The sequence below is a fragment of the Schistocerca nitens genome, chromosome 8 (assembly GCF_023898315.1).
Source record: "Schistocerca nitens isolate TAMUIC-IGC-003100 chromosome 8, iqSchNite1.1, whole genome shotgun sequence".
NCBI lineage: Eukaryota > Metazoa > Arthropoda > Insecta > Orthoptera > Acrididae > Schistocerca > Schistocerca nitens.
In genome coordinates, this window is record NC_064621.1 from 596,541,414 (window position 1) to 596,554,115 (window position 12,702).

General features: G+C 46.5%; 1 long non-coding RNA gene across 1 annotated transcript in view; it reads left to right on the top strand.

The window, feature by feature from the left end:
- Positions 1–651: 651 nt before the first annotated feature.
- Positions 652–12,702, top strand: part of LOC126199287 (uncharacterized) — a 60,942-nt gene continuing 48,891 nt past the window's right edge. Inside the window, exon 1 of the long non-coding RNA XR_007540144.1 lies at positions 652–721. This is a non-coding gene — a long non-coding RNA (uncharacterized LOC126199287). The remainder of the gene's footprint in view (positions 722–12,702) is intronic.

Sequence of the window (12,702 nt, forward strand, 5' to 3'; positions counted from 1 at the left end):
TACTGCTGCGCGGTGTGGAATCCTTACCAGGCAGGACTGACGGAGTACACCGAAAAAGTTCAAAGAAAGGCAGCACGTTTTTTATTATGGCGAAATATGGGAGAGAGTGTCAGAGAAATGATACGAGATTTGGGCTGGAAATCATTAGAAGAAAGGCGTTTTTCATTACGACGGAATCGTTTCACGAAATTCCAATGACCGACTTTCTGCTCCGAATGCGAAAATATTTTGCTGACAGCGACCTGCATAGGGCGGAACGATCACCACGATAAAATAAGGGAAATCAGAGCTCGTACGGAAAGATACAGGTGTTCATTCTTTCCGCGCGCTATACGAGATTGAAATGATAGAGAATTGTGAAGGTGGTTCGATGAACCCTCTGCCAGCTACTTAAATGTGATTTGCAGAGCATCCATGTAGATGTTCTAAGAGAGCAACGTGGTCTACACACTCGAGCGCCTTGGCCCTCAGTTTTTTCTAACGGCAGTGTTGACGATGGGTGTGACAGTAGACGTAGCGAGGGCCTGGCGGTCTTCCGCGGTGCTGGGGTAGGTCGCAGGCGAGCAGCGGCGCCGGCAGCGGCCGCGCCGCCGTGGCCCGCGTGTCGGAGGTCAGGCGGGTGTGGCGCGTGGCTGCCTGCCGCCGCCGCCGCCTCGGGCGGGCAGTCGCCTCCCAGCGAGCGGCCGCGCAGCCAGCAGCTCCAGCCGGACACGCCGCGCGGGTGAGTAGCTCGCTCGCGGCTCCCGTCCCACACCAGCCTAGCGGGCAGCGTTAGCCAGCAGGCAGCGTGTCGCGGAATTCCTACTCGCGCAGCGAGACCACATACTACACTTTCCAATCACCTTATAGTGACCACCTGTCAGAACCCCGAATAACCACCTTTCGCACCGTGGACCGCTGCGAGATGTGCAGCAAGGGTGTCAGCGAGGTTCCGGAAGGTACTGACACGGACGTGGAGTCACGCTGGCTCCAGTGGCGTGGCCAGCTAGCTAGGTTTCTCGGCTGAGCGTCCGTGGCGCGTACACCCCGATCGAGCTGGTCTCACAGACTCTCGATTCGGTTTAAATAATGGGGAGTTTGGTGGGCAGGGGAATACGATAAACTGATGCTGGTGCCCTCCGAACAGCCGGCCGCGGTGACCGGTTCTAGACGCCTCAGTCCGGAACCGCGCGACTGCTAAGGTCGCAGGTTCGAATCCTGTCTCGGGCATCGATGTGTGTGATGTCCTTAGGTTAGTTATGTTTAAATAGTTCTAAGTCTAGGGGACCGATGACCTCAGATGTTAAGTCCCACAGTGCCCAGAGCCGTTTGAACCATTTGAACCCTCCGAACTACGCACGTACACTGAGAGCTGTGTGACACGTTGCATTGTCCTGCTGCGCATAGTCTCTATGGATTGATGCATAATTGTGTTGATCCGTTGTGCTTTCCAGAAATGACGGGATGATCCAGGGAATGCCACGAAAACATTCCCCACATCGTCATGCTTCCGCCTGCGACCTGGATATTTGCTTCCAGACGTTTCACGCTGTACACACCAAAGACTATCTCCCTGATGAAGCATTAAATGTGTGGACGTTCAGTTGCCGTACTGGCGAGAGAATTCCAGCATTCGTCGCCGATGAACAGCAGTCAGCGTGGGTGCTTTCTTTTTTTTTGCCTTTGAACTTCTTCGTAATATACCTTTGATATGCAAAGACTGTATGGAAAGTGTGACATAGTGATGTGAGAATGCTGCAGAGGCCCACACGCACCGACAGTCGCTGAGGAGACACTGTCGGCAGCTCCTCGGCTCACCGGAGCGGTCAGTTGCTCGACAGTCGCAGCACGCCTGATCGCCCGTAGCCACAACACATCTCCGCAGCCGCCCTTCACCCCCTGTCACCTGTGGCCCCTGGTGCTCCGCAGTTGCCTCGGCGCCGGTTTTGAATAGCGCCATTTTGACGTTTACGGTATGCTTTAACCACGGCAGCACGTCAACAGTTTACAGACTTAGCCGTTTCGGAAATGCTTCCAACCTTCGACCGAAAGCCAATGATCGCGTCATTTTCGACGTCAGAAAAATCGCTCGCTTGTGAAAGTATATGTTGTTTTAAATCTAAGATTTTTCGGAGATAGGGGAGCTCTTAAATATTGAATGTGAGGTTTGTTTGATTCAGACTAAAATTTTCCACAGAATAGGAAGTCAAAATTGTGTTAAATGTGAAAGGTAAGTCCACGCACGGTCATGCCTGCACAAGTACCGCCCGGTTATCCGGTGTTTACCTGACAGAGACGACGCATCTGCTGTCCCCCGCCGGTCGTACCTTTCACATTTCGCACGTTTTTGTTTCTGTTTTTTTTTTTTCTGGGAAAAATTTAAATCTCAGTTGTAACATCCATAATAACGCCATACTTCTCAGTTCAACGTCAATTTAATACCATTAAAAATTGAATACCATTCCATTTCTTAAAAGTTACTTTAGCATGTTGCTAGATAACTTGCTGTAGAGACAAATACCAAGGAGTGCTAAACACAAGTACGAAAATAAATTGCCCATGATATGTATCTGACATGTGACACAGCTCGATAAAACTTGGACGACAGTCAGAAACAACTGAAGTAGAACAGTACAGAAGTTGTACTGTCGTGGTCTTCCGTCCTGAGACTGGTTTGATGCAGCTCTCCATGCTACTCTAGCCTGGGCAAGCCTCTTCATCTCCGAATGCTTGCTGCAGTCTACATCCTTCTGAATCTGCTTACTCTATTCATCTCATTTTACCAGCCACAGTTACCTCAAATATTAACTTAGAGATCCCTTGACGTCTCAGAATATGTCCTATCCCTCCTATTAGCCGAGTTGTGCCACAAATGTCTTGTCTCCCCAATTCTATTTAGTACCTTCGCTTTAGTTACGTGATCTGCCCATCTGATCTTCAGCTTTCTTCTGTAGCACCACATTTTAAAAGCTTCTGTTCTCTTCTTCTCTAAACCGTTTATCGTCCATGCTTCACTTCCATACATGGCTGCGCTCCAGACAGATACCTTCAGAAAAGACTTCCTGACACTTAAGTCTACACTCATTGTTAACAAATTTGTCTTCTTCAGAAATGCTTTTCCTGCCATAGCCAGTCTACATTTTATATCCTCTCCACTTCTAGTACCATCAGTTATTTTACTGCCCAAATAGCAAAACTCATCTACTACTTTAAGTGTCTCGTTTCCTGATCTAATTCCTCAGCATCACCTGATTTACTTCTACTACATTCCGTTATCCTCCATTTGCTGTTGTTGACGCTCATCTTATACTGTCCTTTCAAGAGACTGTCCATTCCATGCTGTCCGAATTACAATTCCATCGGCAAACCTCGATTTTTTTTATCTCTTCTCCCAGTAGTTTAATTCCAATTCCAAAATTTTCTTTGGCTTTCTTTCTGCTTGTCAATGTACAGACTGAATAACATCTGGGATAGGCTACAACCGTGTCTCACTCCCTTCTTAACCACTGCTTCCCTTTCATGCCCCTCTGCTGTCTGGTTTCTATACAAATTGCGTATAGCCTTTCGCCCACTGTACTGTACCCCTGCTACCAAAAGAATTTCGAAGAGAGTATTACAGTCAGTATTATCAAAAGGCTTTTTCAAGTCTACAAGTGCCATAAACGTAGGTTTGCCTTTCCTTAAACTATCTTTTAAGATAGTTTAAGGCCGACTGCACCCCTGAAAAGACGCACGTGAGGGAAGAGCAATGTGTGTCACAGTAACATTGACCGGTGAGGGAACCGAGTTCAAAGATTTGGCAGGTCAGTCGTATAGTCAGTATTGCCTCACGTGTTGCTACATTTCTTTGGAATCCAAATTGATCATCCACGAGTGGTCGAGCGGTTCTAGGCGCTACAGTCTGGAACCGCGCGACCGCTACGGTCGCAGGTTCGAATCCTGCCTCGGGCATGGATGTATGTGATGTCCTTAGGTTAGTTAGGTTTAAGTAGTTCTAAGTTCTAGGGGACTGATGACCTCAGCAGTTAAGTCCCATAGTGCTCAGAGCCATTTGATCATCCCCGAGATCGGCTTCTACCAGTTTTTCCATTCTTCTGTAAGGAATTCGTGTTAATATTTTGCAACCTTGAGATAATAAATTGATAGTGCGGCTGTTTTCACACCTGTGAGCACCTGCTTTCTTCGGGATTGGAATTATTACATTCTTCTTGAAGTCTGGTGGTATTTGGCCTGTCTCACACATCTTGCACACCAGATGGGAGAGTTTCATCACGGCTCTCTCGAGACTATCAGTAGTGGTGAAGGAATGTCGTCCGTTCCCGTGGCCATGTTTCGACTTAGTACAGAAAGTAACTGAAGGAAATACGCAACGAGATGAACATAAATAACACTTTTGTTCAAAGACAATAATTACACTGAAGTGATAGCTATCTACGATAGCCTTCTGGGCACTGCAAAAGGCGAAACACGGTTCTTAGTAGTGTGTGTGATCACCACGAATGGTGATGCATGCAACGTGCTCTCATACTGCCCACAAATTTAGTAAGAATTTCCTCACGTAGGGCGTTCATCTCCTCCATCAGCGCGGCTCACAATTGCTGTATGATCGTTCCTAGACGTGGACGTTATAACTGCCCACGCCGTGTTGTGCCGATTCCACTGTAGCTTGAATGGATTTTTAAGTTTGTTTTATATGCCCGACTTCTAATTTCACCACACAAGTCTCCAAGGTTGAGCAGTTATTGCTCGATGACGACACGCAATGCACTTTCTTAAAGCGGAGTTCGCCGTTATTAATTATGTTTTTAGATTTAATTTTATCACTCGTACAGAGACTCAACGTTCCTTTGCTTAACAGCGCATCGTCAAAATAAGTATGAAATGCTAATGTCTTTGCAATACATAATGTCGACTATTGAGTTAAAGTTCGTACCTACACTCCTGGAAATTGAAATAAGAACACCGTGAATTCATTGTCCCAGGAAGGGGAAACTTTATTGACACATTCCTGGGGTCAGATACATCACATGATCACACTGACAGAACCACAGGCACATAGACACAGGCAACAGAGCATGCACAATGTCGGCACTAGTACAGTGTATATCCACCTTTCGCAGCAATGCAGGCTGCTATTCTCCCATGGAGACGATCGTAGAGATGCTGGATGTAGTCCTGTGGAACGGCTTGCCATGCCATTTCCACCTGGCGCCTCAGTTGGACCAGCGTTCGTGCTGGACGTGCAGACCGCGTGAGACGACGCTTCATCCAGTCCCAAACATGCTCAATGGGGGACAGATCCGGAGATCTTGCTGGCCAGGGTAGTTGACTTACACCTTCTAGAGCACGTTGGGTGGCACGGGATACATGCGGACGTGCATTGTCCTGTTGGAACAGCAAGTTCCCTTGCCGGTCTAGGAATGGTAGAACGATGGGTTCGATGACGGTTTGGATGTACCGTGCACTATTCAGTGTCCCCTCGACGATCACCTGTGGTGTACGGCCAGTGTAGGAGATCGCTCCCCACACCATGATGCCGGGTGTTGGCCCTGTGTGCCTCGGTCGTATGCAGTCCTGATTGTGGCGCTCACCTGCACGGCGCCAAACACGCATACGACCATCATTGGCACCAAGGCAGAAGCGACTCTCATCGCTGAAGACGACACTCCATTCGTCCCTCCATTCACGCCTGTCGCGACACCACTGGAGGTGGGCTGCACGATGTTGGGGCGTGAGCGGAAGACGGCCTAACGGTGTGCGGGACCGTAGCCCAGCTTCATGGAGACGGTTGCGAGTTGTCCTCGCCGATACCCCAGGAGCAACAGTGTCCCTAATTTGCTGGGAAGTGGCGGTGCGGTCCCCTACGGCACTGCGTAGGATCCTACGGTCTTGGCGTGCATCCGTGCGTCGCTGCGGTCCGGTCCCAGGTCGACGGGCACGTGCACCTTCCGCCGACCACTGGCGACAACATCGATGTACTGTGGAGACCTCACGCCCCACGTGTTGAGCAATTCGGCGGTACGTCCACCCGGCCTCCCGCATGCCCACTATACGCCCTCGCTCAAAGTCCGTCAACTGCACATACGGTTCACGTCCATGCTGTCGCGGCATGCTACCAGTGTTAAAGACTGCGATGGAGCTCCGTATGCCACGGCAATCTGGCTGACACTGACGGCGGCGGTGCACAAATGCTGCGCAGCTAGCGCCATTCGACGGCCAACACCGCGGGTCCTGGTGTGTCCGCTGTGCCGTGCGTGTGATCATTGCTTGTACAGCCCTCTCGCAGTGTCCGGAGCAAGTATGGTGGGTCTGACACACCGGTGTCAATGTGTTCTTTTTTCCATTTCCATTTTGCCATTTTAGAGAAGAGAAATTTTAAGCGCTTCTGCTTCTATAGTCTCAGTATCAAATGTTCACTAATTTCAATTTACTTCCTATCTCAGTTCAGTATTTAAGACAAATTATATATCAATGTCATTTCAGAGACATTACGTCGGTTCCACACTAACGGAATAAAACGTAATTGTCATTTAACATCACTTTTATTAATAATCCTTTTTCTTATAACGTAAATGTTAATGAATGATCACCATCTAGGAGGAAAGAGGGATTGATCCTAATCATAATAGCTTTTAATGAGCCCGCAATTGTTAATTAAATAAAAAGTCACGATCAAGGACGATATGCGAACAACTTTCGTTACGTCCGTTTTCACGTATCTGTCAAAACTAATCCTGTCGCCCACAATTCAAATTAACACTGACGTTAACCCCTTTTGTCGGAACATCGAATCGTAACTATTATGTGGAAGTTTATTATAGTCCCCGAATTAATTCCTTTCAGATACGCGCACGACCGAACAGCAGAACGGAACACAAACGACTTGATTTAACAACCGAACAACGCAATGACGTTACATTACGACAATGTCCGCCCAATGAACATCTCTTTGACTTTATCTTTCCTAGTCTGCTTAATTAAATTATTCCTAATTACAATTTATTCAGCTATTTAACGAAAACATCTAACAAAAAATAAAATAAATTCATCCCAACGTAAAAGATCCGTTATAACGTGCTGCAATACCTCTTCCCAAAACCCCCTCCCCTTTCGCCCCCCACACACATCCTCGACGGGATTTAGCTCGGGGGAACCGACAGGCCAGTCTAGTCACCTCGTCCCGAGAGCTCCCTCAGCTGCGCTGGTCGATGCGGTCGCGCATTGTCATCCAGAAAAATGAAGTCAGTGCCGACTGCACCCCTGAAAAGACGCACGGAGGGAAAGAGCACAGTGTCACAATGTGTACCGAGTTCAAAGATTTGATAGGTCAGTACGCCCACGAAACATTTATGTCGCCACACACCATATCACTTGGACCACCAAAACGATCTTATTCGATAGTACTGGACGTACCCTCATTTGGCTGGAGGTCGGAACAAGGAATACACATACGAACACTGTGCGCTGACTGGGACTCTACACTCCTTCCCGGCGTGTGTCTTTTCAGTGGTGCATTCCGCCCAGACTTCATTTTTATAGACGACAACGGGCGGCCGCATCGTACAGCGCAGGTGTAGTAGTTCTCGGAACGAGAGGTGAATAGACTGGCCGAGGGGATATTAGGCGAATGGACTGGCCTGGCCCTCGCCCAACTTAAATCCCACCGAGCAGCTGTGGAATGGGTCTGGGAGACGTACTGGAGCAGGCCCACACACACACCAATAGTCATCCAGGAGTTGTCAGCCGCACTGGTGGAGGCATGGAGCGTCATGCCAAGAAACACATTTGTATTGAAAGTGGAGAGTAAAAAAGAAAAAAAAGCTGGAAATAAACGTCCGAGACTGAGAGGCAGACAAGGTAGTCAGACAGGATAGACTGAGTTGATACTGTGGTATCGATAGTAACGATGCCACATAGTTTGATAGGTTGGCTCTACCACGAGACACCGACGGCAGCGCCCTCTAGCTGGTGCTGTGCAGCTCTACGAGCTCCGCTACACATTCTGCCCATTTCATCAGGTGTGGACAGCCAGGACACTTGGCTTCAACTTCGCACCACCTTGCAAGTTATGTAATATGTTTGCATATGTTTATCCACTACTAAAGGTGCTTTTAACAGTATCGCCAGTACCGAGAGATTATCCTGTTCCTGTTCCTTACCCACGCGCCGCCTCCCAGGCGGGATACAAAAGATACGTTTATGGTTCCTATAAAATTTCGGCCATTCAGTGTCATCGTAAGGTGATACTGAATATAAATCCTCTGATTTTGTGACGAAGATCTATCCGAAACGAATGCTTGAAGCGGACGATTGTTTGGAATCACGATTTTGTTTTGGCAGGAGTGAGACTCTGCTGTTTTGTTCACATCATATTGTTAAAATACATGTTAGACAATTTGTTCTAGAATATAGCGCTGCAATGAATCACTTCAGAGCCGAAGAAACACTGAAAGCCAATCTTATAATAATTCCCGTCCCCTCTTACTGTCTATTTTATGAAGTACGTTCTCACTTTTAAAATCAGATGTTTTGGAAACGAAACTATTTGTGGAAGTGAAGGCAAACTGAAACGCTACAAACATGAAAAACATAGCAGTCAATGTCACACATCAATTTTATAAAATACATTTAAGGGGGGAAAACATTTAACATATTTCTATTGGTTTAATCACGAAGCGTATGCCGGTAGAAAGGCGTAAGGAATGATAAGAACAATTAAGAATCTTAAAGGTTTTGTGTATGAAGCAGAGAAAATCCGGCAAAAACAACGTATTTAATAATATTATAAAATAGAAACTGTTACAGATGCAATTAAAATTAGACTAAACGCCTTTGGTAGCTGTACTAAAGCTTTTGACCTAAATACTCAGATTTCAGAATGAAATTCAGTCGTCAGCTGGAAATATAGTTTTATTTCGCTTTATTTATAATCGAAATAAAAATACGTTTGCAACTGACGACTGAATTTTATTTTGAAATACATACTACAGATGCTGACAATTACTAGCATGAATAAAATCATACTCAGATTTCCATACATATCGTGTACATTCCAGTGCAGCGATCCAGATTTCTTTTACAAATCACTTAGTTTATGAGAGTTTGATATCTATGTAATTTCAAAAGCATGGGCTGAGAAATCTACGAATACTCGATAAATCATTTTAAAAGTATAATTTGCAATAGATTAGAATACACAATTTTTCCCATCTGGTTTGTAACTGTTGACATGTATTACAACATTTACTATATGGGCAACGTTGTCATTAGACGCCTGTACCCCCGATTTAACTCTCACCGAGCCATGTCTTCGGTTGGAAGCCGTGCTGCCATTTGTTCCGTTCACATCTGTGCGGAGTTCCCTGCAGTTTTTTGCCACTGTCGTAGTTGCCTTTTTGCATATCGCAGCTAGTCCAGACATGACTTATAACAAGGTTAACGCACTCTGAAGATCTTGGCAGTCAACTTTCATCAGCTTGGTCATATCCCTTTAAATTCTGGAGAAAAAGCATATCAGTATAAACGAGTGGATGGAATGACCCATCCTGTCGCCATCGAAGCAGAGACAGTACAGCAGCTAAACTGTGGGTCACGAGAAGCAAGCGACAGGTGGCCATCTGAACAGCCTTAGCATCGCTCACTTGATATTCTACAACAAAAGCACACCAAACTTAAATCACGACTTATTTATCCGTCACTGATTTCGAGTTTAGGCCCAGATAGTACACTGACACACATGTTTATATAATTTTACAATGAGAAAATAAAATCTTGTGGTATAAATCTACTCGTTACCACGTGTCCCGCCTAATAGTCGTCAGGCACATTTTATATGGTATTGCGGTGGATATTGCAATTTAGTTTTTGCAATCTGCACCTTTTGTCACCTCAAACAAATAATGCTAATAACGTATTTTGTTCCACGCCTAATGTAGACGGAAAGCGTCGGTTTGTTTCTCATTACAAACAAAACGACTTTTAAAGTTGAATTTTCAGTGCTCATTCGATAGGAAGATCCCAGATTAGTCTAGTACAGGGCTTAACAACTGGCCGGTTTTGAGCGCGAGTACTCGCGTCTGCTCAGGCACATGCTCGCGAGCAGGTGTAAGGTCGCGGAGTAGGGAGGGAGGGGAGGGAGGGGAAATGCGCGCGCACGTTTGAATGTGATCTCGCGTTCTTAGCAGATTTAACTAGCCATCTGAATGATTTGAACATTTTACTACAAGGTAAAGATCTGCTAATTACTCATTTCATAGATCGAATACGAGCTTTTAAAATGAAATTGACACTTTGGGTGAGTCAGCTGGAAACAGGAAACCTAGCTCATTTTCCTAAATTATCATCCATGCAAGATGTTCACAAAGACTGAACGTTATTCACATAGTTGATCGGCGCTTTCAAGATCTGACAGCACTAGACAGTGATTTTGATCTGTTCTCTCCATATTCAGCGAATATTTAAGAGATTCGTCCTGAGCTGCAGCAAGAAATTATTGACCTGCAGAGTGACAGAGAATTCAGAGATGCCCGCATCTCGTGGCCGTGCGGTAGCGTTCTCGCTTCCCACGCCCGGGTTCCCGGGTTCGATTCCCGGCGGGGTCAGGGATTTTCTCTGCCTCGTGATGGCTGGGTGTTGTGTGCTGTCCTTAGGTTAGTTAGGTTTAAGTAGTTCTAAGTTCTAGGGGACTTATGACCACAGCAGTTGAGTCCCATAGTGCTCAAAGCCATTTGAACCAATTCAGAGACAAATTTCAGAACAAGAAAAACATTTTGGAATTCTACAGACACTTCCCTCAGGATAGATTTCCTCGTTTGCACAAACTGGCGGCTACAATAATATCAATGTTCGGTTCCACGTGTGTTTGTGAACAACTGTTCACTGCAATGAAATGTAACAAGACTCGCCTGAGAAACGCATTGTCTAATCGAAATTTAAACTGCACGCTGCGCCTAAAATGCACAAGAACAATTAATCCGAACATAGATGCAATTGTAAAGGGCAAAAAGTACAAGATAACCGAGAATCCCACACTTCAGTGACACCTTTTATTGTGTAACAGTTCACAAATTAATGCGAATGTAGAGGCATACACTAAGCTAATAAAATTATGTGGCATGTGTACGTTCTCCTTTATTTGTTTCATTTGTCGCAGTAATAATTCGTGAGTGATATCCCTGCAGGTGGCCGCGGATTTACATTGACTGGTGGCAGCTGTTGTGTGCCCCACGTGACTTTCCCCACTCTCCGCTCTGGTCCGGTAGTGGGGGTAGCGTGCTCGCGCTGCTCCGTGCTCGCGCCTTGCTGCTCACAGCTTGCTCCGCGAACACGTATGTTGTGAAGCCCTGGTCTAGTACGATATTCGTTTTATCAGCAGGGACAGGAAAACCAGAAGCATAGCCAGTAAGTACTCCAGCAGCGGCTGAGCAGCGCTGCTGCACGGTGGCAACAGTCAGCATAGACCAGGGCTGTGTCGTCGCTGCTGGAATGCTGCCTGTTCTTGGCGCTTCCCTGTCTCTGTTGATAAAACGAATATCGCACTAGACTAATCTGGGATCGCCCTATCGAATTGGCATCTGAAATGCTACTTTATAAAGCGGTTTGTTCGAAATGGGACACAAACTGACGGCTTCTGTAGACACTGGACGTCGCCCGCAAAGCATGAAGAGCAGGATTTGTTTGGGCTGATTCAAACTACAATTACAAAAACGAAACTGCAAATATCTGCCTAAATGCCAGAGAAAATGCGCGTGATGACTCTCAGGACAGACGCTCTGTATTATATTGAAATGCCATTGTTCTGATATAAACAGAGAGTATTATAAGATATATCGAATACATATTGGAATATGATACTGATATTGGGCAGAAGAGGACTGGAAGAACTGGGTTGATCGTGATTCACAACAGATTTATTAAATACACTACTGGCCATTAAAATTGCTACACCACGAAGATGACGTACTACAGACGCGAAATTTAACCGTCGGGAAGAAGATGATGTGATATGCAAATGATTAGCTTTTCAGAGCATTCACACAAGGTTGGCGCCGGTGGCGACACCTACAACGTGCTGACATGAGGAAAGTTTCCAACCCATTTCTCATACACAAACAGCAGTTGACCGGCGTTGCATGGTGAAACGTTGTTGTGATGCCTCGTGTAAGGAGGAGAAATGCGTACCATCACGTTTCCGACTTTGATAGAGGTCGGACTCTAGCCTATCGCGATTCCGGTTTATCGTATCGCGACATTGCTGCTCGCGTTGGTCGAGATCCAATGACTGTTAGCACAATATGGAATCGGTGGGTTCAGGAGGGTAATACGGAACGCCGTGCTGGATACCAACGGCCTCGTATCACTAGCAGTCGAGATGACAGGCATCTTATCCGCATGGCTGTAACGGATCGTGCAGCCACGTCTCGATCCCTGAGTCAACAGATGGGGACGTTTGCAAGACAATAACCATCTGCACGAACAGTTCGACGACGTTTGTAGCAGCATAGACTATCAGCACGGAGACCGTGGCTGTGGTTACCCTTGACGCTGCATCACAGACAGGAGCGCCTGCGATGGTGTACTCAGCGGCGAACCTGGGTGCACGAATGCCAAAACATCATTTTTCCGGATGAATCCATGTTCTGACATCGCGGTGAACGCACATTGGAAGCCTGTATTCGTCATCGCCATACTGGCGTATCACCCGGCGTCATGGTATAGGGTGCC